At 53.9% G+C, this 25,145-nt stretch overlaps 1 long non-coding RNA gene across 2 annotated transcripts; it reads right to left on the bottom strand.

The window, feature by feature from the left end:
* Nucleotides 1-376: 376 nt before the first annotated feature.
* LOC129503620 (uncharacterized) lies at nucleotides 377-24,841 on the bottom strand. Of its 2 annotated transcripts, none has more exons than XR_008663221.1 (5): nucleotides 24,707-24,841; nucleotides 22,883-23,109; nucleotides 21,267-21,385; nucleotides 16,912-17,098; nucleotides 377-753 (listed from the first exon to the last, which is right to left on the bottom strand). It is a non-coding gene; the product is annotated as an uncharacterized LOC129503620 (long non-coding RNA). The 2 variants fall into 2 exon arrangements; XR_008663220.1 differs by lacking the exon at nucleotides 377-753 and adding an exon at nucleotides 13,082-13,351.
* Between the last annotated feature and the right edge of the window lie 304 nt (nucleotides 24,842-25,145).

Raw genomic sequence — 25,145 nt, 5'->3', positions numbered from 1 at the left:
ACACAGAGAGAGAGGCAGAAACATAGGCAGGGGGAGAAGCAGGCTCCATGTTGGGAGCCTGATGTGGGACTCGATCCCAGGACCCCGGGATCATGACCTGAGCCAAAGGCAGACACTCAACCACTAAGCCACCCGGGTGTCCCAAGTGTCTGACTCTTGATTTCAGCTCGGGTCATGATCTCAGTGTGGTGAGATCGAGCTCCATATCAGGCTCTGTACTCAATAATCACTCTGCTAGAGGATTTTCTCCTCCCTCTGCTCTCCCCACCCCACACTTGGTCTCTCTTTCTCTCTCTCTCTCTCTCTCAAATAAATAAATACATCATAAATAAATAAATATTTTTTAATTTTTTATTTATTTATGATAGTCACAGAGAGAGAGAGAGAGAGAGAGGCAGGGACACAGGCAGAAGGAGAAGCAGGCTCCATGCACCGGGAGCCCGATGTGGGACTCGATCCCGGGTCTCCAGGATCGCGCCCTAGGCCAAAGGCAAGCGCCAAACCGCTGCACCACCCAGGGATCCCCATCATAAATAAATAAATAAATAAAACATTGGTAACTAATTCAAATGTTTCTGAAATGGTGCTAAGCAAATGGAGTGAGCCTGTGGGCTCCTGCTGCCCAGGCTTCAGTCTCTGTTCTGGAAGCATGTGAAGAAGGTGTCAAATCCAGCCAGAAGGGAGATTCCCTGGGGAGAGGCCACTGGAGCGGGTGCCGGATGATGAGCAAGAGGGAACAACAGCACAGAGGAGCTAGGGAGAATGTTCCAGGAAGAGGGATGAGAGATCAAATAGTAATCTCGGTGGTTCTGATCAGCACTCCACCCCTCCAACCCAGGAGTAGGGAAGGCCTGGCAAGCCTCCCTGGGAACCCGCGCCTCCACCTCAGGTTGCACAAAAAGGACAGCCCACTCGCAGGGCCCCTCTCCGCCTCCACCCCAAGCCTGGCCCCCTGCACAGGACTGATGAATGTGGGGGAGGGACCAGGACCTCTCTTGCCACACCTGGACTGGCACCAGGGGAAGCCGGATTCAGGTAGCCAAGGCAAAGACCAGTGTGAGGCCCACTTGGTGGAGATAGAGCCCTGGCTTTGGAGGTGGTGATGAGTGGGGCAGGCCTGCAGCTCCTAGGCCTCCCCTCTGCAGACCTGCTGGAGGGCAGCCTCCTCTCTCACTGTGAGCCCAGCCAGGACGGCCCCAAGACAGGTGGACGGGAGGTTCAAAGCCAGACGTGCCCTCTGCAGCACACTCCCTTGGCTGGCCCAGCTCCAGCGGGTGTGTACCCCACTGGGTTGTTTTGTCTTTTCTGTTTAATAGAGCTTTCTGTTTTCTGAGGGGGTGGGGAATTATCGGAAGGCTTTGTGCAAGAACAGACAGAAGAGGGGCTCCCAGGTTGGCCTGGCTCAGTGCCGCAGAGCCGAGAGCAGGTATGAATGGGCTCCCTGTGCCAGGTCTGAGCCTGGCATCGGGGCCCCACCGGACCAGCATGCCACGCCCTGCTCCCCCCGGGGCCAGTCTGTGAGCTGCACACATCCACGGGGCACTCCTGGGTAGCAGAGGCTGCCCTGGTGTCTAAGGAAGCAGCTGCCAGGGACTGGGAGCAGCAGGTACCCCCTGAACATCTGCCCTGAAGTATGCTGAGTGCGGGGCTCTAGGGGCTTCAGAAAAGAATACAGAGCAGGGATGGCAGGGAGGCTATATCCTGAGAGGTAAGGGAGTGACAGGGAGAAGAGCATCCCGGGCAGGGGCCATAGCTTGGCAAAGGCACAAAGGTATGGGCATCCTGTGGTATTAGCAAGTGCCAACTAGCTCTCTGATGGGGCTGTATGTAGTTCAAGGGAATGGGTGCAGAGGGACTTGGGGACCTTGGGGAATGCCACAGAGCCTGAACTTCATCCTGCAGACAGTGGGGACCACCGGTGGCCTCTGGCCTTAGAAAAGCCACCTGGGCAACAGAGGTAGGGGGCCAGGCCAACCTGGGAGCAGGCCAGACACTGTGAATGATGCAACAGGTGGAATGTGCCAGAGAGAGAGCCAGCAGGACTTGGTGGTGAACAGGTGCCGGTGGTCAGGGTCTGCTGAGCCGCCAGCCCCACTGCTTAGGGCATCTGATGGCCACCAAGAGGCCTCTCTCCCCAGAGGCAGACCCTGATACCAGAGAAAGGCTGGTTGATCAGAAGGTTTCACCACAGAAGCTCTCCGTCCACTGACCTTTGTGGGGTCACCCTCTCTGAAGGCTGGAAGGGACACCTGGCCTTGGTCAGAGCCCCAGGGATTCTGTTCCTGGGACTCTGGAGCCATGTGTCCTCCTTTGGAGCCTCCTCAGGACCCTCTGCTATGGCCACAGGGGCCGAGGGATCCAGGTGAAGTCCAGGACACACTCTGCAGGGCGCCTTTGGAAATGAATCCCTGCCCGCAGCAGCAAGGCCAGGGGAGGGGTGGGCCTGGCAGTCTAGACAAGCTGACAGTGAAACCCAGCTCTCACTCAGAGACAGTGCCACCCTGGCCAGGTGTCTCACCTTCTCTGTTTCTTCAGGCCGGTCACTGTGCTAATTGACCTCAGGCTTAATTTCATCCAATCCTCATGAACCTCTGAGGCGGGTACTTTCCCTTGGCCTCATCTAATAGATGTGGAGACTAAAGCTCCAGGAGGAATTAGGCTCCTGTCCCTTAGAAGTTATAATTGCCCAAATCTGCTCGCACCAGAGGCCAAGCTGCTCTGTGTCCGTGGGTCTACTCACCCTGACCCTGTGTGCTCCTCAGGCCTGGCGAGGGAAGGAGCCCGCCCCTGGGAGACCCTTGCCTCCCACATCAGCTCCCAACCCTAGCATCCTGTGTCCTGGGAAGTTGTCAATCAGATGGAATGGCCCTGTGTCAAGTTAGTTTTCCTACCTTATTTGTTCTTTCTGCCTCAAAGCAGAAGACACCCCCTCCCCAATTCCTCAAGTTCCAGAAATTTTCAAATAAACCTCCTGCAAAAAACCATGGCATCTGTACCACGTGACCTTGGGCAGGTCACGCAGTCTCTATAAGTGGGGGACTGAGAGAGGCAGGTGCAGTGGGAAAGCTTCCCCAGCAGGAAAGTTGCCCCTCCCCTGGGGGTCAGCTGTTATAGCTGGTCCCATGGGTGGAGGCACGCAGGCAGGTACTCACACTCCCAACGGCACACACTTGGAGGCACACATGCTTGTGCTCCAAGTCATAGAGCCCCTGGGGGAGTTTGGACATAGTTGAGGGACCTGCTTCCCCCAGCCTGGCACTTCCTCCCAGAAGCAGCATGTGCTGGGTTCAGGGGCCTGGACAAGGCCTCTGGAGGAAGGGGAAGCAGGAAGATGTCCTTTCTACACATCCCCTTCTTTCCTTTTTTTTTTTTTAATGTTAGCTATTTATTTTATTTTATGTTTACATATTTTTTAAATTGGAGTTCAATTTGCCAACATATAGCATAACACCCAGTGCTCATCCCATCAAGTGCCCCCCTCAGTGCCCATCACCCAGTCACCCCTAAGCCTCCAGCACCTGACGCCACCTTGAGTCAACACATCAGCCAACCAGGCTCAGTTCCTAAAGCCTCCAGCAAAATGCAAGTTTTCCTCCTCGGGGAGGTGGGTTTCAGGGCTAGGCCTGCTCCCCACCTCCCCCGCAGCCACAACGCACAGCACCTATCACTGCAGCATCACTGGAGGGAGACACATCCCCTCAATACACCCAGGTCGCTTCTCAACCCTGTGCCCCTGCCAGTAATGCCCTTCCTGGGGCCCCAGCCCTCCCAACACCCTCATCAGCACACTCTCATGGGCACACACGGTCACATGCATGCACATTTACACCCCAGGACACACATCCACACTCACACATCCATTCACACACAGCCCGGCACATTTCGGTTCACACGTTCTGGCCCAACGTGGGGCTGGAGCCTGTTAGAGAACGCCAACTCCACCAGGAGAAAGTTATTCCCTTTAAAATCAATTCTTTCTCAACAGCTGCTACTTATGTCAAGAGGTTCGGAGCTAGCAAGCTTGAACATCTTTCAGACATTTCATTAATCTCTCTTTTCAACAGAAAGGGGAGGCCTCAAGCTCAGAATCATCCCACAGGGACAGCTGGGTGCTCAGTGGTTGAGCATCTGCCTTCGGCTCAGGGTGTGATCCTGGGGTTCTGGGATCGAGTCCTGCATCAGGCTCCCCTGAGGGGGGGGCTTGCTTCTCCCTCTGCCCATGTCTCTGCCTCTCTATGTATCTCTCATGAATAAAACAAAATCTTAAAAAAATAAATAGAACCATCCCACAGACAGCCACCTCTAGCTAGAAATTGTCATTTTTGCTTGTGTTCCCTCCTATAAATGGCAGATGATAAGGTTTTCTGGGTGTGGTAGTGGTCTGGTTTCCTTTCAAAGTGAAGGGTTTGTTGGTTTTGGTGTTGGTTTTTAAGTGAATTAATCTAAAGAAAAAGTCTTATGTAAGTAATGGTGTACGAAGTTCCAGAGAACAGCACGGGTGATAAGATTTGACTCAAGCCTCATCTCCAACAAAGCCCTCTCTGACCGCCCCCCTCGGAGGTGCCCAGAGTCTCTGGGTGCCTGTATTGTTATGGAAACTATGTGTTTTTATGTCTCCCGCCCCTGCAGACCCTGAGCACCCTGAGCCTGTATCCCCTGAATCCATCCCGGGCCTGGGGCTGTGCTTGGCACTGCATTTTGTGGAGTGAAGGCCTTAGCACCCACATCCTGGGCTTTGCCCGCTCCGGCCACCCAGTTCATGCTCTTGCACATTCCCGGCATCTTTGGAACTGGCCCCGTCAGAAGGGTCGGCCAGGGGTCCAGGGCACGATGATGCCCAAACCTAACCTTATCTCTTCCTGAGAAGCCCTGACCTCTCTCCCGAGGCCCAACTTAACTTTCTCCACTGCCCGCCAGACCTCCACTGGGATGTCCCCCAACCCCACTCCTCTAAACCGGCCACCAGCCTCCCCTCCTCCGCAGAGCACACTAGCACCACCGCTCCAGCCCTGCCTCAGTGCCCCAGATGGAAAGCTGTAGTGGTGGTGTTGTCTTTCTGTTCCTCCCTTAGGATCCTCTCCCAGTCAGGATCATGAGGCCTGTGGTCAGCACCTCCCTCCTGCTGCGACCCCCTTGTATCAGACTTTGCTCACTGCCTCCCTGAACCAGCCCCCCAGCCCTTGAGCACCTCTCCCTGCACGGTTCAGACGATGCTCCCCCCTCTTCAGCCCACCATGGCTCCCTATCACTCACAGAGAGATGTTGAGAGAAGACTGGAGTAAATGGAGCCCCTTCCGCGAGCTGTAAACCGTGTAGGTGTTCCACACACAGCGCCTCATGCCATCTTCATAATACCCCACCATCTCCATTTTACAGATGGGGAAACTGAGACTGAGAAGTGACATCAGGTCCAGAAGGACAGAAGCACAAGAAAGACAGTCCATGCGGAGGGAGTCGTGTACAAAATGGCATAGGGGGACGAGGGTGTTTTGTGAGTTGGGGAAAGGTCAGATGTGACTGGAACGAAGGGTCCATGTCCGCAAGGAGGAGGCCAGCAGGGAGGCCCGGGGAGCCGGCCTCGGACCTCCAGGGGAACAACAGGCTGCCCGGACTTCATACTGAGACTGGGGAGAGCAGAAGGCATCTTAGGAAGGAAGACACGTTGGAGCTGGATGATGAGGGTCAGACCCAGGTAGCAGGGAGTTGGGAGGAACGGGGACCCACTTCCCTGCCAGGGTTAGCCAGCTGGGTGTTTCAAGGCCCGTGGAGGCGGTCAGAGGGTCTCCAAGGCCTCTGTCGGGGGCACGGGGGCCTGGCACTCTTGCTTTTCTCTTCTTAGCCCTCGTGCCACCTGACATTGTGCATGGATTGATCTGGCTTTCATCTCTCCCACCCCCACCCCCACCCCCACACCAAAATGTGAATTCCAGGGAGGCAGGGACTGTATCTTGTCCCCTGCTGAATCCCCAGGGTCTGGCCCCCAGCGGCATTCAACAAAAACATGAGGAATGAATGCGTGATTAAATGAATTTGCCGGGGGGGGGCTCCTGGGCAGCCTGGTGGGTTAAGCATCTGACTCTTGATCTCTCAGCTCAGGTCTTGATCTCAGGGCCATGAGTTGGAGCCCCACACTGGGCATGGAGCCTACTTAAAAAAATAAGTACATAAAAAATTTAAAAAGTAAATGAATTTCCTGGCTTTGTATTTGGAAAGACAGAAAAAGAAATCTCTTTGTGGAGAAAGACAACCAGCTCCCCTCCTTCCCGCTGCTCCTACCTCCACACTCAGCAGGTGATCAGTGCTGAGCTGGAGGGTATTTGTTAGCAAATCAGTTTGACTTTCTCTTCTCTCCTCTGTGTCTCCTTGTTCTCCAGCTAGACCTGGGAGGGCAGGTGTGCAGCACACACATCTTTGCTGGAGAGACAGCAGGGATGGTGGGCAAGACGGCAAGAAGCTCAGGAGTTACCCTACCTGACCTAAATGCCCCCCCAATACATACACACACTGCTGACCCCTGGCTAAATTTCCCCCCAGAACTACGGTTGCCAAGTCAGCCTGGGGGATGGGGAGATGACACCTCTTTACTTCCCACTAGATGGATCAGGGAATGTGGACACCTCTGTCCTCTGGTTGTCCTATTTTTTTCTGGGAGGCGAGCCTTTTAAAGGGCCCCCAGAGACCCAGAGACCTACCCACCTACCTCTGGACACTGTCTGACCTGTGTAGCGAGCCCAGAGAAGGAGGGTTATCCCTAGCCTTGGGGCTGTGGTCTCTGGAACCCAGCCCAGTACCCAACACATGGTAGGTGGTCAACAAATTCTTTTGAGTGAATGAATGAATGAATGAATGAATGTCACTCTGACTGACTTGTTTTTCCTGCCATATAGAGAAGCTTGGGAAAAAGCTTTGACTGCCAGGTAATAACGAGGGCCTTCGTACTAACCATGATCAAAGTGACCCAAAAAAATGATAAACCATGAGAAGCTCATCATGCCTTAGTGTCATGCCTTCCTGTGAGTCTCCCTGAGCTGACAGCAATTCTTGTAGTTAGAACAGAAACCACATGCCCTTCTTACAAGCGGGGACAGCTCTGAGGGTCACTGTCGGCCCAGGAAGGGAAGCAGGACATCCTGAGGCCTCATTCTGCTCTGTGGTGCCTGGAGAAAACTCTGATCCAGGGTGTGTCTCTGATGACGGGCTGTGGGGAGATGTGACCTCCTGGGGCGGGGCGGGGAGGGGGGCAGTGTCTGTGAAAGCTGCTCTGTTGGGACAGAAAAGCTGAGCATGAAAGCCAAGAGCTCCTGGCATTCCCCTGGCGGCAGGGAGGGAGCACTCACTAAGGCATCTCATTGTTTCCTCTCTAAAAACAGCAGGCTGAACAGCGCTTCCCAGATCCTTGTTCCTGGGCACGTTGACCAGATGCCCTGGGGAGCAGGGACTCCATGCAGTCTGGGGCCCCTCACTGGCCTGGCCTCCCAGTCACAGAGTGCAGCCCTGCCCAGACCTTCTGGCTTCTTCGTGTCCAGGCTGTCATCCTTCAGGGAACCCTTGGCCTCTCCTGGGAGACTCCAAGCTCCCTAGGACAAGGTCAGTGTCCTGTCCATGGGTTCCCGTGTCTCCGTGTGCCCACACAGACCCACCCTAGCTGAGAGAGGGAGACACTTAACAGTCTCCTGCTCTTGGGGGAAGAATGCGGTGAGCGCTGAACTTAGACCTTGGGCCCTGTCCTGGGTTTGCCTCCTAACCACCCTGGGAGCTAGGCTGGTGGGGTTCAGCTTGCCTGCCAATGGGTTTAATGAGGTCAAAGGCAAATGGCTCCCAGATGCAGGATCTAGAACCTGTGGAAGAAAGGCTGGACCAATCTGAATTGAGGCTTGGGCTGGTTGCTCTGGGACCGAAGGTAGCAAACGCTGCACGTGCCACTGGAGCTCCTGTACGCAGAGGGAAAGGATAACGGCCATGAAGAGAAAGGGAAGTAGAGACAGTAGAGAAAGGGAAGTAGAGACTCCCTCCTTGGCCCAGGAGGGAGTGGAGGTGAGCACAACACCCTCAGCAGCCTCGATTCTGGAAGCTTCCAGTCCAGGCTGCACATCTGCATGATTACACCCTTTCTTTTCCAGCAAATGGTTGCATCTCTATCCTCAAAACCAGAATGGCCCCGCCAGCATGCACCCACCCCATTCCCTGCCCATATTGGTTGACTCTGCATTCAGGGGACTGCTGGCCCCAACAGACGGGGCTCCTGCCTCCTGCTTCCCACATGGAACCTGTTGCTCAGCCAGCTGCTAGGAGGCATTTGAGGAGCAGGATGCCCACGTCCCATCCAGGCCCCAGGTTTTGTGATATTCATCATTAGCACACAGCAATTTAAAAATCAGCTTTATGCCTAGAACTCACATCACCGTCAGAGCGGCTATTGCCATAGGTACCTTGTGCTAAAGTCTTTAAGCCCCAAGGGACTGAGGACCTTGTTTTGAGCTATATCTCAGAGCCAACCACAGTGTCTGTGCCTGATTAATACTTGTGGGAATGAATGAATGAATGAGTGAATGAGTGATAGAAATGCTAATATTCACTTGCGATACACTGAACGCCATTTGGGCTGCCTTTCTGTACCACCTCAGCCAGCTAAGAGGTAGGCACTGCTACAGGACCCATTTTATAGATGGGAAACCAAGGCTCAGAGAGAGTTAATGGTTTGTCCAAGATCCTTTGGGCTTTAGGGAGCAGAGTTAGGCCTTGAGCTTACGTCGGGAGCTCTTCCACTCTGACCTGCTCTTCCTGTTGAAAAGGCTCCAGGTGAGGCTTCCTGGTGCCTTGAGGGGCTCTGGGGATGTCCCACCATCCTAGATGTTTTATAACCAGCACTCGGGATGTCTGCCGCTCCCCATCCCGGGCTCCTCTTGTCCAGTGAAGTTTTGCTCTGTGTGCTCCAGTCCCATTGGACCAAAGGCAATTGTAAGTCCCCCACACCTGAGCTTGAATCAGTCATGAGCAGCTCTCAAGCTCGGCTGCCAGCTTCGCAGAGGCTGGTGGGGTCCCCCTGCAGCCCCATGCCTGCCCTCATGTCTGCCATCCATTTAACATGACATCCCCACCCCTTGGCAAGCTCCAGCCTAAATCAGGCTCTGAGCCGGCCACTGGGGCTGAGGCAAGGATGAACCACAGACCACTCTGCAGGGGTGCTCTGCCTGGGGGCTGCAGCCACAGTGAGCCACTGGGCTGGGGGTTGGGGGGGACAGGCTCCGGAGAGTATGACCACCTGGCCTGGCAGCGATCAGAGCCACCTTTGTGGTATAAATGAACTGTGGATGATGACTCAGCTGCCAAACAGGTTCGTAAATATTGTGTCCCTCACAAGCTGGAAACCATGGAGAGAGCGCTCAGTGGGACATATTGAATTGCCTAGCATTTGGTGAGTCTGCGCTCAGATAACCTTCCTGAGATCCTTCTGTGGGCCAAGGCAAGTATAAAGATTAAATCCATGCAAGTGCTGCCCAGGCTTTGTGCTTGCAAGTGATGCCCCCAGGGTTGGCAGGGCTCAGAGCACACGTCACCCCCCTTCACCACCTCCTCAAGGCCATGGGAGCCTCCTAACTGCTCCGAGACTCAGATGCCCCTCTTGACATGGGGGCTGCTGACTTTGGCCCACCCCTCACGTCCCCTGTTCTTGAGCGAACAGCTCCTGAGCACTGGGACAGCTTCCAACCTGGGGTCTGCCCAGCAAAGGGTCTGTGTGGCTGGGGCCTTCACCAGCAGCTGCATATCCAGCACCCTGCCAGCCTCAGGACCAGGAGAGAAGTTCCTTCCCCCCACCTCCCTACGTCACATCTGGCTCAGCCAGGGCAGGGGAAGGTAGCAGAGAATTTCTTCCATCTCCATATCCCAAGAAGCATCCTTTACAGGTAATTCCTTGCCCAGGACCCATTTCCAACAGCAGCCCTGTAAGGTCAGCAGCCCTGTAAGGTCAACATCCCCACTTGATGGTTGGGGAAACTGAGGCTCAGGTCATTACAAGGCCAGTGGCAGGGCTGAGGCCAGGGCAGCCCTCCTAGATCCAGGTCCCCTGTGGCAACCATCCCCCATCCATCACTGACTCTCTGAGAGCAGAAACATGGCAGGTGGACAGGATGATCCATTGCCTCACTGGACAGCAAGCCCCTGTTCTGCTTGGTGCCCCCATGGTGGGTAAAGCCTCTCAGAGAATGCTAGAAGAAAGCCCAGGAAAGGGGCATGCTGCCCTGCCTCCAACGAGATGCTTATCTGCTTTGAGGGTTGGCATGGGCGCCAACCAGCAGAATGAACTTATGCAAGTCACCTAACAGTTTAGCCCATACTCTTGAACACACATGTGCATATATCTGAGTGTGCACGCACAACCCTGGCCTCTACCAGCACTCCCCAAGTGCCCCGCGAGTGTGAGTGAGAGAGTGGGTGGGTGCCTGAGTCTCTGGAGCTCGCTCAGAGCCCCCCGCGTTTGGCTCAGTGTCAGCTGCAGCCTTATGCACAGGCAGCTGCCTCTGGAGAATGATTTGAAGGCTCCCAGAAGCAGCCTACCCCTCAGAAACATCCTTCCCCTCCCCCAGCCTATAGGGGGGCCTTCCCAAGCCCCTGCTGAGATCCAGGGTGAAGGGGACCCCAGCTGCAGCCCCAGGATGGGTCAGGTGCTATGCTAAGTGATTTGCACACACCCTTTCCCTGTATCCCCACAGTGACCCCACAAGATAGTCATTATTTCATAGTTCACTGCCCTTTTGGTAGAGACGAAAAAACCCGGACTCAGGAAGGCAGATGGAGTGGTTCTAGGTCCAAATGGGAAGTCAGCAGAGCCAGCATTGAAACCCACATGTCCCAGGTCTTCCCCAACAGACTGAGAAGCCATAGGACCAGGTCTTCTGGGGACGCTGGCCAGACTCAGAAGAGAGGAGTCTCCAGTGGAAAGACAGAGGAACGCCAAGATGGGACAGTGGGGGGCACCCTGAAGGAAGTTTCTAGATGTACAATTCAGCCACAGCAGTCCTGCAGCTCTTAAAAGCAATAAGACCTAGAGGTGGCCATAGCTGTGCTGTCACCAGATGCGTGCAGACGCAGACACACACACACACACACGTGCATAAGCAAATACACATCCACACGTGTGTCTATGAAAAGAAGGAAATATCTACAGCTTGGGGGTAAGGAGAGGGTTCCCTAACCTGGAAGGTGCCTGTGGACAGAGACTGATACCTAAGAATGCCCCCTACACCCCACTCCTCAACCTCCCCAGACAGCTGCTGTCTGTCCAGCAAACCCCCAGCCCCCCTCATCCCTGCGCCGGACCCCGTACTGGCACACAATTAATGTCAGCTCACCGTCCTGACTACCTTTCATTTCACTCACTTCACACCTGGTTAAGCAGCATCTCAGGATGACACGAAGCCAGAGTCTGAACCTGGGTCTAGTTGACACTACAACTCTGGGTGCTTTGGGTCTGGGGAGCTTCAGGGAACAGAAGGAAGAAATAAGACGCTCTGGAGAGCAACGTTCTTGGCAAGAGGGAAGTAGCAAGGATAGATAGAGGCCACTGACTGCCAGGGACCGCTCTGGAGAAAGAATTTTCTAACCAAGGCAGGACTCAGAGAAGTGCAAGGCCCACCAGGGGCCTCCTAGAGGGGCTGGTGTCTGTTCAGCCCAGAACCTGTCATCCGGGGAGGGCTGATGCCAGGACCACTGAGCAACTAGCGCTGGGACACCTATATTGGGGGTGGGGGTGGGCATGATGCCAGATCAGAGGTCACACACTGGGGGCCTAACAGCTGAATTTGACCCTCATGTATGTTGTCTTTGGCCAACACAATGACATTATATAAAAATCAGTTGCCCACATTTAAAAATCAGGAGGTTGTTCAAAATCTAACAATCCTACCAGGCACCGATCTGTTGCAGGTGAGTAGCAGCTGTGCACCATAGAGAGGCCCGTACAGTTTGCCGCAGTCCTCGCCACTCTCTATCGCCTAGCCCTGGCTCCCGTGCTCATCCTACTAATCCCAGTGGCTCTTTGATTCTGCCAGACTTTGGATGGTGTGCCTTCCAGCACTTAGGTGCTGGGTTCTTGGGCAAGTAGATCGACTTCCAACACCTCCTTAGTGTGTCTGGACCTGTAGTAAGCCGCTACATGTCAGTGACATGCCAAGTGGCACACTCATGTGTGCAAGTAACTCCTAGGGGCCAACAGAAAATCAAACTAAATGAGACGCCCCATCCGGACACTAAGAATCTGGGATTCTATGAATAGGTGGAAGGCAGAAAAGAAGGAAAGTAGAGGTGGAGGGAAGATGTAACTGGAAGCTTGGTGGTGAGACCAGGTGGCGAATACAGCTGCCTTTTAATATCTCACAATCTCCGTGATGGTTCTGTTTGTAGATATGAGTGCACCATTTAGCTAAACCATTCCAAAATGTACAGGCTTAAAACAACCACCACTCACGGGTACCTGGGTGGCTCAGTTGGTTAAGCCAGGTCATGATCCCGGAGTCCTGGGATTGAGCCCCACACGGGGCTCCCTGCTCAGCTGGGAGCCTGCTTCTCCCTCTCCCTCTGCTCCTCCCAATGTTGCTCACTCATGCTCTCTCTCTTTCTCTTTCTCTCTCTCTCTCAAATAAATAAATAATCTTTAAAAAAACACAATAGCCACTTATTTAGCTCAACATTAAGCAGGTCAGTAATTTAGGTTGCGCTTAGCTGGAAAGTTCTTCTGGTCTCAGCAGGCTGGAGGCTGATTTTGGCTGGGTTGTTCACAAATCAGAGAGACAGGTCAGTGGGGGGCTGGCTGGACTAGGATGGCACATCTCACATGTCTGAGGTTGGCTGGTGGTCGGCTAGGACAATGGTGGGGACCAAGCCATGTGTCTCTCATTGTCCAGCAGACCTGCTGGGCAGGGTTTCAAGGAAGTGAACAGAAGCATGCAATACTTCTTGAGACCAAGGCCTAGAATTTTTCTACTGTCAATTCTATATGTGCTGTTGGCCAGAGCAAGTCATGAGGCAAGCTCAGATTCAAGTGGAGAGGAAACCATCTCCATCTCTGGTAGGAGAGCTACAAGGTCACCTTGTGAAGACTGTCAGTATAGGAAGACATGTATGATACAGCTATTTTCATCATTGATCTACCACAAATAGAAAACATATAAGTAGCCTAAATAAGATACACTTTTATTTTTCTCTCATATAGAGAAGTCCAGAAACAATAGGGCAGCTTCTTAAAGTCCTCAGTGGTTCAGCTTTCGTCTTTCTGCTCTGCCAATTCCATGCAGCTTTTACCCTCTAGGTTGCCTGTGTTCCAAAATGGCCATTGGCGCTTCAGCCATCAAGTCTTCATTCCAGACAGGAAGCAGAAAGAATTAGGGTTAAAAAAAAGAAAGAAAGAAAGAATTGGGGTAGAAAGGAGAGATGATGCACTAAAGAGCGTACTTTCCCACCCAACAACTTTCATCCACATCTCCTTGGTCAACACTAGCTATAAAGGGGGGGAAGACAAGTGGTTTGTGAGTTGGAAACTTTGCCACCTGGGTAAAATCAGTTTTCTTGGGATCCCTGGGTGGCGCAGCGGTTTGGCGCCTGCCTTTGGCCCCGGGCGCGATCCTGGAGACCCGGGATCGAATCCCACATCAGGCTCCCAGTGCATGGAGCCTGCTTCTCCCTCTGCCTGTGTCTCTGCCTCTCTCTCTCTCTCTGTGACTATCATAAATAAATAAAAATTTAAAAAAAAAATCAGTTTTCTTTTAGAAAAAAAGATATGGAGAATAAATACTAGGAAGGAAGTTAGCAGCATCTGCCAAAGAGAAGAGAGGGGAAGACATGCTAAAAGGAGCTAGAGCCACAAACTTCCCCTCCTCAGCATTTTACCTAACTCTCTAGAGGGCAATAAAGAACTTTTTTTCAATTATTTTATTTGTGAAATTGTATTTCCCATATCAAAGTGTGGATTAAATATATATGTGCATTTGTTAAAGAGCATAAACATCCACGTACCCAACAGGTAGGAAAGAATGATCTGTCACTACCCCATCAATAGAGCCCACAGACCCAGGACTATCCTCAGATCATCCCTCTGGAAGGGAGGATACCCCAACATAGCAAGTCTCCCCCAGCACCTCCCGTACCCCCAGCTGAGAAGCCCAGGAAGGGCCCCAGGCCCAAGCAGGGTCTGACTCATATCCAGGTGGTGCCTGCAGGGAAAACCTGGTGGCACTGCCATGCTCTGGGCAGGAGGCGACTCCTCTCCACCACTGGCCTCCCAGACGTGCCAGGTTCAACTGCATCCCCATCTCTCACAACAAGACTTGCTGACTCCAGATGAGCCCTCCCAGGGCCCTAAAGAGGACCATAAATGTCAGGAAACGCTGCCCTCAGAAGGAGGTGATGGAACATAAAATGCAGACAGGGCCGCTCAGGTCCCGTCACCATGACTTCCAGGCTGGGAGCGATTTCCTCCGACCTCTTCATCGTCATGACACCTCAGACAAGGGGCTGGACCCAGATCAGGGGACAGAAGGGCCTGGGAGCCGCAGCCTCAGTGTCAGCATCTGGGCAAGCAGACCAGAGTCAGAGCCAAGCTGCAGCTCCCTGGAGGGTGTTCTTCCCCCAGCCCAAGGAAGAGCAAAGCCCGTTCCATTTTTCATCCAACAGGGATTGAGCGGACACCCACTGGAGCCCACTTCCTCTGCCAAACTCATGTGGCCACCTCCGGGCACAGTGCTCTTAGCTGCCATCAGGCAGAAGGGATCTGAGCCAGCAAGGGCCACCAAGAATTCTATGGCGTAGGGGCACCTGGGTGGCTCAGCAGTTGAGCGTCTGCCTTTGGCTCAGGTCGTGATCCTGGGGTCCTGGGATCGAGTCCCGCATCGGGCTTCCCGCCAGGATCCTGCTTCTCCCTCTGCCTATGTCTCTGCCTCTGTGTGTGTGTGTGTGTGTGTGTGTGTGTGTGTGTGTGTTCCTCATGCATGAATAAATAAATAAAATCTTTAAAAAAAAAAAAGAATTCTATGGCATAGCCTAGCCCACGTGGAAGGAATACTCTGTGTCAGGATCCCCACACATACCTAGAGATGTAAGGGTGTGCTGTGCGGGGGCTTCAAAGCTGTTTCATCAAGTGTGTCCCTCATATTTGGCTCCTGCCAAGTATTTCATTTGAAGAAAGGGCTCCCAGTTATGAAGGAATGAATGAGTGGGTGAGCGCACGGTTGACAGCCAGATGCCAGAAGAGCGCTGTTGATCACTCCGCAAACACTAACTAGGTGGTGCCTGCGTGAGCAGGTTCGTGGGCAGGGGCAGGGGTTCAGAGGGGGAGAGACCAGCCGTGCCCACCATCCCTGGGTAAGGCAGTTCAACGAGCCAGAGAACAAGTCCATTAGAGATTAGAAAGTAATATAACGGACCCTGCCCCCGTCATCTCCCGTCTACCGAGCCAGGTTGTCCCATCCTCCCTGGTCTCATGCTCGCACCCTATCACCCCACGAGCTGCCCTGAATTCCTTCCCCAGAGGTGGGCCTGACTGCCACTCAGTAGCAATGACACCCATTCCTTGCTGGTGATCGGGCCAGATGTGGGCCACCAAAGCCAGAATAGATGTTCCTGGGGGCTTCTGGACCATGGTTCCTTTTCCTTCCAGAGGATAATAATCAGCTTTACACTCTGAGGAGACTGAGGCACAGAGAGGGTAAGCAACATACCCAAGGTGACACAGTTATTAGAGTTGGGACATCCAGGCAAGCCCCTGGCCCCAGTGTCCAGAATCTCAAATATTCTGCTCTAAATCCCGACCATCAGGGAACCTGGGTGGCTCAGTGATTGAGCATCTGCCTTGGACTCAGGTCACGATCCCAGGGTCCTGGGATCGAGTCCCATATTGGGCTCCTCACAGGGAGCCTGCTTCTCCCTGTGCCTATGTCTCTGCCTCTCTCTCTGTGTCTCTCATGAATAAATAAATAAAATCTGAAAAATAAAATAAATCCTGACTGTCATGTCACCTGGGGGCAAATTATTTAACTCACCCAGCCTCTGTCTTCTCAACTGCAAAATGGAGCTATGAAGCCCTACAGACAGAGCAGAGACCTGAGCAACAGGATTGTGAATCTTCTGTGCGTGTTCAATGGGGTTCCCTAGTCTTTCTCCCTGAAGGAGGCAGTCTCAGGAAATGGGTGGGTTCTCTGGGGTCCACAGGCCTGAGTCTACATCCCTGTTTGACCACTTCCTTCCTAAACGGCTTTGGGCGAGTATTTGAATTCACAGAACCTCAGTTTACTCAGCTGCAAAATGTGGAGCAAATGGAATCCACCTCACAGGGTAACTGAGCAGGTGTCTCACTCCTTGAGCACACATGGTTGGCTGCAGGGTGGGGCAGGCTGGGCATCTAGGAACCCAGAATCTCTCCCAGGGGCTTTCAGGGGCAGAGGAAGCTATGGGAGCACGCACCCCAGGAGAGCATGCAGCGAGAGCCCTGGGAACTCCACAAGGGGCAGAGGGGATGGCCCCTGCCAGGAGCAGCCAAGGAAGCGGGCGGGTGGGCGGGCGGGCAGGGCCAGCCTCCTCAAATGCCACAGAGAAGGCGACTGAGATAAGAACCCCCAAGTGCCCGCCAGATCTGGCAATTAGGAGGTCATCAGTGACCTTGGCAGTGGCTGTGGGGGCAGCGGGAGGACAGGAGGCAGGCGTGGAGGGAGTGGAAGCTGGCAAGGCAGGAAAAGCCCTCCCACGAGAGAAGATAACGAGTAACACCAAACAGCCTCGATAAGGCAGCGGACTGCGTGGGCCACCAAGTTCTCAGGCTCACGGGCTCAGAGGCGGTGGCCAAACCCCACCCTGACCACAAGGAGGACATCCCAAACCCTGCAAAGGTAGGAACAGAGACTTCCAAGGACACACAGGTCTCACCTCTCAAGTCACCAGGGAATCACTTGGAAGCATGATCTTCCGGAGACCTGGGGCACGTCTTGCTCTAACTGTGATGGTGCAAGTTACTGCAGACACTTGGGAAGACAGATGCGGCCGTACGTCCCCGATGGATGCAGGCGCGGATGGATGGATGGATGGATGGATGGATGGATGGATGGATGGAGTCCTAAGGATGGATGAACATTGTACTATTTCAAAACCTAAACCTAGCTAAATCTAGGGCTGCCCCCACCCCCACCAATTTAATTTTACTCACTTCCAGGTCCCTGACTTGAACTAACAAAATAAAGTTGCCCCATGTGCCAAGTGTCGACACACTGCTGGGCTGATTTAGAATGAGTGGAGTGTAAAGACATTACTTTTGGGTCTGTGAATCAGGAATGACGAAGCCACCCCCGTACCCCCCGCCCAGCGCAGTGGTCCTGGTAGACCCTCATGGAGCACCGGGGACAGGGCCCAGCAATACGGTAGGTGCTCAGTTAACGCGGGTTCTTATGTTTCTTTTTAGTCAAAATCATTACCCATTTCAGGGAGTCCTAACCAAGAGGTTTTCCTAGAGCTCATATCTTGACAGGCATTCTGGGAGAAACATTGACCAACCATGACAGCATCGGCCTCTCCCAAGGACCCCAGCAAGCCCCCAGATTCTTGCCATTCAAGAAAAAAGGGGTCACTCCAGATCTGACCTGCTGCTGGCCAGGAGAGCTGCCTCCTCCTTCCCCAGGCCCATGGCACGGCATCCCTGCAGCCTGAAGGACTGGATCCAGCGCTGGCTCTCCTCTTACCCAGCTGTGTGACCTTAGACCAATGACTTAACCTCTCAGAACCCCATTCCTCTCACCTGTGAAATGGGAGCAATCATGGGACACAGGCGCAAGGATGGCTGTGAGGATCACATGAAAAATCAGTGCAAAGCATTTAGCTCTGCACCCATACGGTGAGAATTTAATAAATGGTAAGGCAGTGATAATCATCTTTGTTTTCTAAAATAATAACAATTCTCCCTGGGTAGATGACTCAAAATTATACAGATGAAGTGGCCCTCGCGGTCATGGTGAGACAGGGCAGAGGTTCTCATTCAGGTGACGTCCATAAGGAAATGCACTGATCAGAAAGGGTAAGAGACTGGCCTGAGGTCACACAGCAAGAGGCTGACACCAGGAAGATGGCTCCAGCTGCTGCCCAGGCACCTTCCCAGGGCCCCTCCTGAAACCTAGCAAGACATCCTTTCTGATTGCCCTGGGCCAGGCCCTGCTCATCTTTGTCCTATCTTCCCCTCCCCCTTCTCCCGGCTAACATGATTTCATTCAGCCCCAAACGTGTGAGAAGCTTGGGCTGATGCATAATTCATGACGCCAATTTGCATTCTCTCCACCAGGCCTTCAGCCTCCTCCCCCACCGCCCCCAGCCCAGCCCAGCCGCTCCTCCCAGATCTAGCATCTGCGTTCCCAATGACATTTTTCTAGCAGCAGTGGTCTGTAAGCCCCATCCTAGAGCTGGAAATGCTTCGTGAATCACAAGGCAGCTCCTTCTCCCGTGGACCTTGTCAAAGCAATTCTGGGGGCCTGTCCTTGGAGATCACAGGTCAGGCCTCCTTCTGGACCCCCTGTCGGGCAGGTGGGGCAGTAGGGAAGTATGAACACAGCATTTCCAAGTAAGCCCCTGGTGGTGGGCGGGGGTGGAGGGCTTCTTCTCATCTTCCCCCTGCAGCAGGCACACACATTTCATTTTGGCCCATTCTCCAGGGTGTTCAAGTCAGGTTCACTGAACCCCAGCCATTGTCAGAGCTTGTCCTCAGATGAGAAGATGAGTCCGGTTGAGTTCAAACTCCACACTCCCTCTGTGGCCAGGACTTAGGGCCCCCAGGCTTCTGCAGAAGACCGGCGGAGGCCTGGGGAGGATGAGGCCTTGACTGTGGTCAGGATGGGGGTGGAGGAGAAGGATATAGTCGGGGGTGGGTGACAGACACCCCAGAACTGCCTGATGGGAGCCACAGAAAGGTCCAGTGTAGAGACCTGTGAGGCTAGACTCCCCGCAGGGCCTAGGCCCAAGGCCCTCCTAGGTGGGGCCCCCAGAATCAGGCATCAGGCCATGGTGGCACCCTCTAGGATATTAGGGAGGCCTGGAAAGGCCCACATGGCCTTGGCCACTTTAAGAGTACCCTAATGTGGCAGGTGCTGGGGAAGGCCAGACTGCCCAGTGCAGGAAGAGCTTCTGGGGATGAGGGCCTTGTCAGCCCAATGTCTCTACTGCTGTGGTGGTACACAGTAGGTGCTCAGCCCCCAAAATGCTTCAGTGACCATGGTCTACTCCAAACCAGGGTTATCCCGTGGAGCAGCAGTCCTCGATGGCTCACTCTACTTTGCACGTGGGAAAAACCGGTTCCAGGAGGTGATGTGATCCATCCAAAGTCACACAACTGGGGAAGGGCAGTGTGGCCCTCTGCCCCACCCAGGGCATCAGGGAAAGGAGGAAGGGTTGGCTTCACTGGTCCTAGCAGAGGAGAGCCCCTCCCACCAGCCCTGTGCCAAGGCCAGGCTCCGTCTGTCCAGACCCGGCTGCCAGGGAGCACGGGAGGGGAGAGATGGTTCACTCCACCTCATCAGGCCTTATCAGCTGGTAGACGTGATGAGGTCAGCGTGTGGCTCCTCGCCCTTCACCTCAGCCCTGCCCTCCTGCACCCCTCTGTTGTGTCTCCCAGGGGTGAGTAGACTCAACTGGCTATCTTGCCATCTTTAGGCCCAGGCTGGGGAGTCCCGGATGAACTCATTTTTGGGCTCCTCCAGCCTTGGGGAGCCACAAGAAGTGAGGGGCCTTGAGGCTTGCCTCCAGAGGCCCCGGGAGCCCAGTGCCCTTTCTAGACATGGCTCTTCAGAGTGCTTGTTTCACCCAACTTGACCCTGGTCCAGAGGACTTCCTTCCCTTGGCACTAATGGGTAAAATGAGGCACAGATTGATGATGTCTCTTTGCAAGCTCCAGGAAAAAGGGGAGCCCCCAGGGCACATAGTGTGTTTCCTGATTACCTGCTGTTCTTTTCATTACCTCATGGAATCCTCACAATGATCCCCTGCACTGGGTGCTCTTGTCCCATTTCTACAGATGGAAAAGCTGAGCTGGAAAAGTGAAGTTGTTTGCCCTTCGTCGAAACGCTGGATGCATGAATGGTAGAGCTGGATATCCAGGCCTGGCTAGCTCAGCAGTGTGACTTTGATCCTGTCACAGCCTGCGGCGCCTCAGGGTGGCCTGGCAGTTCATGCTGTGAGCCCGGAGCCCAGTGCAAACCCTTGGCTGTGTGACGGGGCCACATTCCAGTTTGCCCATCTGTGACCTGGGGTCGTGACCACAACTGCCTCACAGGCTGCCAGGGGATCATGCCTGTAAGATGCTCAGGGTGGGACAGCACACCCAGAGGTGCTCAGTACACGTCCGCTCCAGCTGTCTGTCACGTTACTATTACTGAGAAGAGGGAATGACCAGAGTTTGGAACATCTAAAACCTTATAGCCCAGTGGTTCTGAAACTTCGGAGCGTCAGCATCTCCTAGAGGGCTGTGCTGCCCCCAGTCCCTGATTCAGGGGGTCTGGGGCAGGGCCGAAGGATCTGCATTTGTAAAAATTCCAGGTGAGGTTGAAGCTGCTGGTCTGAGGTCCACACTCTGAGGACACAGCGTTGAGCCTGACATTTTAAAAATTCACAAGACCCATTGATGGGCGGGAAAATCTCGCTGCCGGGCTCAGGGGGACAGCTTTGGGTAGATCCCTAGAGGCCCAGAAGCAGGAGAGCACAATTAAGTCCATAATTGTGCTGTAATTGTTGAGCATTTACTAGCCTTATCTCTCTGAACTGTAATCGTCCCCTGTCCCCAGATGTCAGCTAGAGTAATGCCAGGTGGCTCTTGTGGGTGGTGTTTGCTCTTGGGCCAGAGCCTTGGGTGGCAGGTCACAGCCAATTCTCTGCCCTCTCCCCTCCCCCCGCACAGCCAGGCGCACAGGTAGCCAACCGAATGTAGCTGTTTCTCGAATGAAGTGCTGACTCTGGCAGCCGCTTCCCCTAGTACCCACGGAAGCCCTCCATCAGCTGGGAAGAGGTATGGACCATCTCCACGGTACAGAGGAAGCACCAAGGCTCAGAGAGGCCAATCAGTTTGCCCAAGGCCACACAGCCAAAAAGGGACCAGCCTGGTCACAACCCCATAGCGCTTTTCCAGCTACTCCCTGGTCATCCTTGGGACATCAGCTCACATTTCTCAGGGCCCTCCCAGACCAGGTCTGAGGCCCCCCTGCATGAGCTCCCTTTCTCCATCATGACACTGACCACCTCTGCAATTAACTCACTCTGCTTCTGGGGTGCCTGGGTGGCTCAGTCGGTTAAGCAGGTGGCTCTTGATCTCAGTTCAGGTCTTAGGGTCAAGTCTTGAGCTGAAGGTTGTGAGTTCAAGCCTCATGTTGGGCTCCTACTTAAAAAACAAAACAACAAACGAAACAAAACACTCCGCTTCTGTTTGAGAGTTTTAGCCTCTCTCCTGCTAGAGGGCCAGCTCCATGAAGGCAGGAGCTGTGTCTCTTATTCCTTACCAAGCTCAGCTTGACATATTGCCTGGCACAAACTGAGCTCTCCCTAAGCATTTATTTCATGAATAATTGCTGAACCAGGCAATGTGACAGAGCTGCCCGGAACAGCTGGCTCAAGTAGCAGGCCCTCTAGAAGTGGGGATTCTGAGTTCTTGCTTCCCCCTTGTGTACCTTTTCAGGTAGGCCCCAGGAGCCCAGGGGAGCTGTCTCTCATTCTCCAGGACTTCCTGCTCCGGCCAGCCCCAAAGCACTCTGGCACGTCCCTAGAGCCCATAGCCCACTCTGAGCTAACTCTCATTGCTGGGTCCCTGCGTCCACCTCAGTTTGCCCCAGGGGATGGAAACACCCGAGTGGGACCTGCCCCCGGCCTCTGGCATGGACCTTGGTGCTTTTCAAAGCACTTATCATACAACAGTGATGGCAGGATGCCTCCCCATCTAAGATTGAGGTTCAGCCAACCTTGCTTTCCACACCCGTGACATGGGATGATGACCCATGACTCAGTCTGCCTTATGGCAGTCTTGAGGCCTCGAGAAATTATGTACCTGGGCTTGTAGGATGACCAGTTGTCCTGCTTTGCATAGGCCTGAGGTATTTGCTGGAGCAGTCCCAGGCAAGGAGGAACAGTTGGCCATGAGAAGTTTGATGAGCACTAGACACGTGTGTTTTAGCTCTCAGGTTGAGGGGATTGGCCCCTAAGATGGCCCAGTAAGTCAAGGCTGAAAGTGACAAAGCCACCAATCGTCACCCCTGTCTCTTGGGCCTGTTCACCTGCCAGACGCTTCTGACACCTACTCTCCATGGCTCTGGCAGAGGGTCTGTACACGGCTGGGGAGTGGGGAGCTCACCAGGTAGAAAGAACTCCACAAAGGGAGGTTCAGCAAACCGAGGGGCTGGGTGGGCTGCCCCTCCGCCTGGCTCCCTGTCTCACCTGCCCTTCCCCTTACAGCATTTTCCTCCAACCCAACATAATCAAGTTCAAAATCAATATTACTGCTAAACCCAGTTGCCCGCCATGGTGCAACCACTGTGCAGCAGGTTAGTAGAAGGAATGGCTCCCTCTGCTTGGTGGGCTTGGGGAAGGCACCAGGCACCCCTCCAGAAGGGACCAACACCAAGTTTAGGATCAGTGCACTCTGGGAACCCTGAAGGGTCTTCAGGTGAGTCAACCCCTGGATACTGCAAGGCACGGCTCTCCAAAAGCCAAGCCAGCCAGTTCGGCCAAACAGGCCAGGGGACCAGAAGAAGAGGCGGCTGAGAGGGCTCAGGTTTCCTGGGACTCCGGCATTCCTCAGGCCTGGATTCAAACCCAGGCTCAGCCACCTACTGATCAGTGTCCCTGGGCAAGTAGCTTCACCTCTCTGAACCCGCTTTCTCACCTGCTCATCTTTCGAGAATAGCCTTCCACATGCCTGGCACCAGGCTGGACATAGATAGGATGTGAAGTACATCACTTGATCCTCATTGCGACCATGCAAGGATGCTACGGAGAGGTAAAATAGCAAACAGGGTGGAGGTCACAGGCTGAGAAGTCAGAGCTAAGGCACAGAGGACAATAGCTGGCACACGGCGCTTTTGCACCAACCGGTAAAAGCATGTGCTTCACCTATGACACAAAGCAGGAAAATCAATGAACACAGGTTTCTTTCCTTTCAACTTTTTATTTCTGAAACCCCAGTGCCAGGTAAGCGTCAGCATATAGGAAGTGCTCAGTAAAGGTTTCTGGAATGAATGAATGCACTGTTCCCTCCCGTGAGTGCCCACAGCAGACACGAACACACCATGAAACAAGCCCCTTCCCAAGGACAACTTATTGGGGTCTGGTTCTGTGGGCACCAAAGTCTGAGTACCCGTGTGCATCCCCAACAGCACTCAGAGACTTCTGGCACAAGATTGGACATATCACCTACTGGAAGGTAGGTGAATCCACGATGGGTTGATGGCATTAGGGACTTTAGGGTGGCTGCCCCAACTGGCTCCTTGCTCTAGTCCCATGGACCCATACTCCCCACCCTCCCTGCTCACCCAGGACACTGGCCTTTGCTCTGAATTGCTGGCTTTCCACCTGGCTACACGACACTCCAGCCCACCCCTGCTTTTGCTGCCTGCTTACTTTTCTGGATTAGCATTGGTCAGGATTAGGCAGGGCAGCCACCAGCCCAGCCTCTCATCTCTACAAACCAGCCCCTGGGTGGAGTTCCAAGGGCAGAAGCCACCCCTAGGGTAGGCTCAGTGGGTCCTAGGGTTGGTGGGAAACTTCAGTCTTCCCAAAGAATGCACACCTTCTGGAACATCTTGAAGTGGATCTGCCTGCAGTAGGAGCCACAGCCATGCTGCCAGCCGGGCTTGTATGTGTGTTCACCAACCAGACTGAAAAACAAGAGGCTCAGTGGCCAGTGCAGAGCCCCGGGCCAAGCTCGTTCTCTGGGTCTGGACCAGAAGGCAGTCTTGGGCCCGAGGGCTGGTCCAGCCCCAAGGCGCTCTGTGGGGGACAGTCGAGGACTGGGAGCTGGAAGTGCCAGAAGTTAAGAGGTCTTAGTCATCTGCCTCCTTGGGGGTGCAGAGGCCAGTCGTCTCCCAGACTGACACCCCCTTCCACCATCTCTTCCTTCTAGCCCACATAGGCTCTGCAAACCCCCTGCTTTCTGCAGCCCACCTACTCCTTACCTCTCTCCACCTCAGGCTGCTTTCTCCATGCCCTGTGCCAGCCTGAAAACCCACCCACATGGCTTTCTGTTGCTTTCCAGATTAAATCTAGAGGCTACGACTGAGGGTAGCTGTGTGACCTTGGGCAAGTCACTTAACCTCTCTGAGCCTTGTTTTTCTCAAATGTCAGTGGTAGTAAGTACACATGAGAGCACATGTGTTTCCTGGGCCAATATTCTTTCCTGCCCCCTCTTTCTCTTTGGCTGGATATTGGAGGTCAACATTAACCCCCTAGCTCCACCTCTAACTTCTTCCCAATGTGGAGCCTTGGATCATGCTAGGCCAATTTCCTGACTCTTCCCTACTAATACCAAACAACACCCACCCCTCCTTCTGGAGCCCATCTCCTGTCTCTCTGGTTACATACCCTGCCATCCGTCACGCCAGGCCCCAAGGCTAGTCCCAGCTTGACCCCAGGAGCCACCCCCACCACCCCAAATCCTGGTCATCCATCCTCCCTGGCCCCCACTGCCAGGACAGTCACAGCCCAGTCTCACCATTCCTCAAAGCAGCGCACAGGAGTCTGTGATGTTTTCTCTGGGACTCTTCTTGGACTGCCAGCTGCTGGAAGGCAGGGAAGGCAGGGAAGCATTTTCTGCTTCTCCCATAGAAGCCCTGGGCTGTACACTCAGCAGGCACATTGCTGTCCTGACATACCTCATCCCCAACCACCACCCACGTCAAGGTGCCCTCCCAGACCCAGGGCCCCATAATCGTAAGGAAAATGATCATTTGTTGCCAGCCCACCATGAGTCAGGCATTTTACAAACACTGACTTGCTTAATCCTCACTGCTCTGCATGTAAGTACTTATTAGCCCATTTTACAGACATGCAAACTAAGGCTCAGGGAGCTGGGGTAAGAAGTGAGAGTCCTCAGCAAAGTACAGCATGGTTGCATGCAAGCTCAGGTCTGTCTGGTTCTGCTATCTCCACTG

Source organism: Nyctereutes procyonoides, unplaced genomic scaffold, assembly GCF_905146905.1.
Source record: "Nyctereutes procyonoides isolate TBG_1078 unplaced genomic scaffold, NYPRO_anot_genome, whole genome shotgun sequence".
In the NCBI taxonomy this organism is placed as follows: Eukaryota; Metazoa; Chordata; class Mammalia; order Carnivora; family Canidae; genus Nyctereutes; species Nyctereutes procyonoides.
The sequence above is the reverse complement of the archived record's forward strand: the minus strand, read 5'-3'. Positions and strand labels throughout refer to the sequence as shown.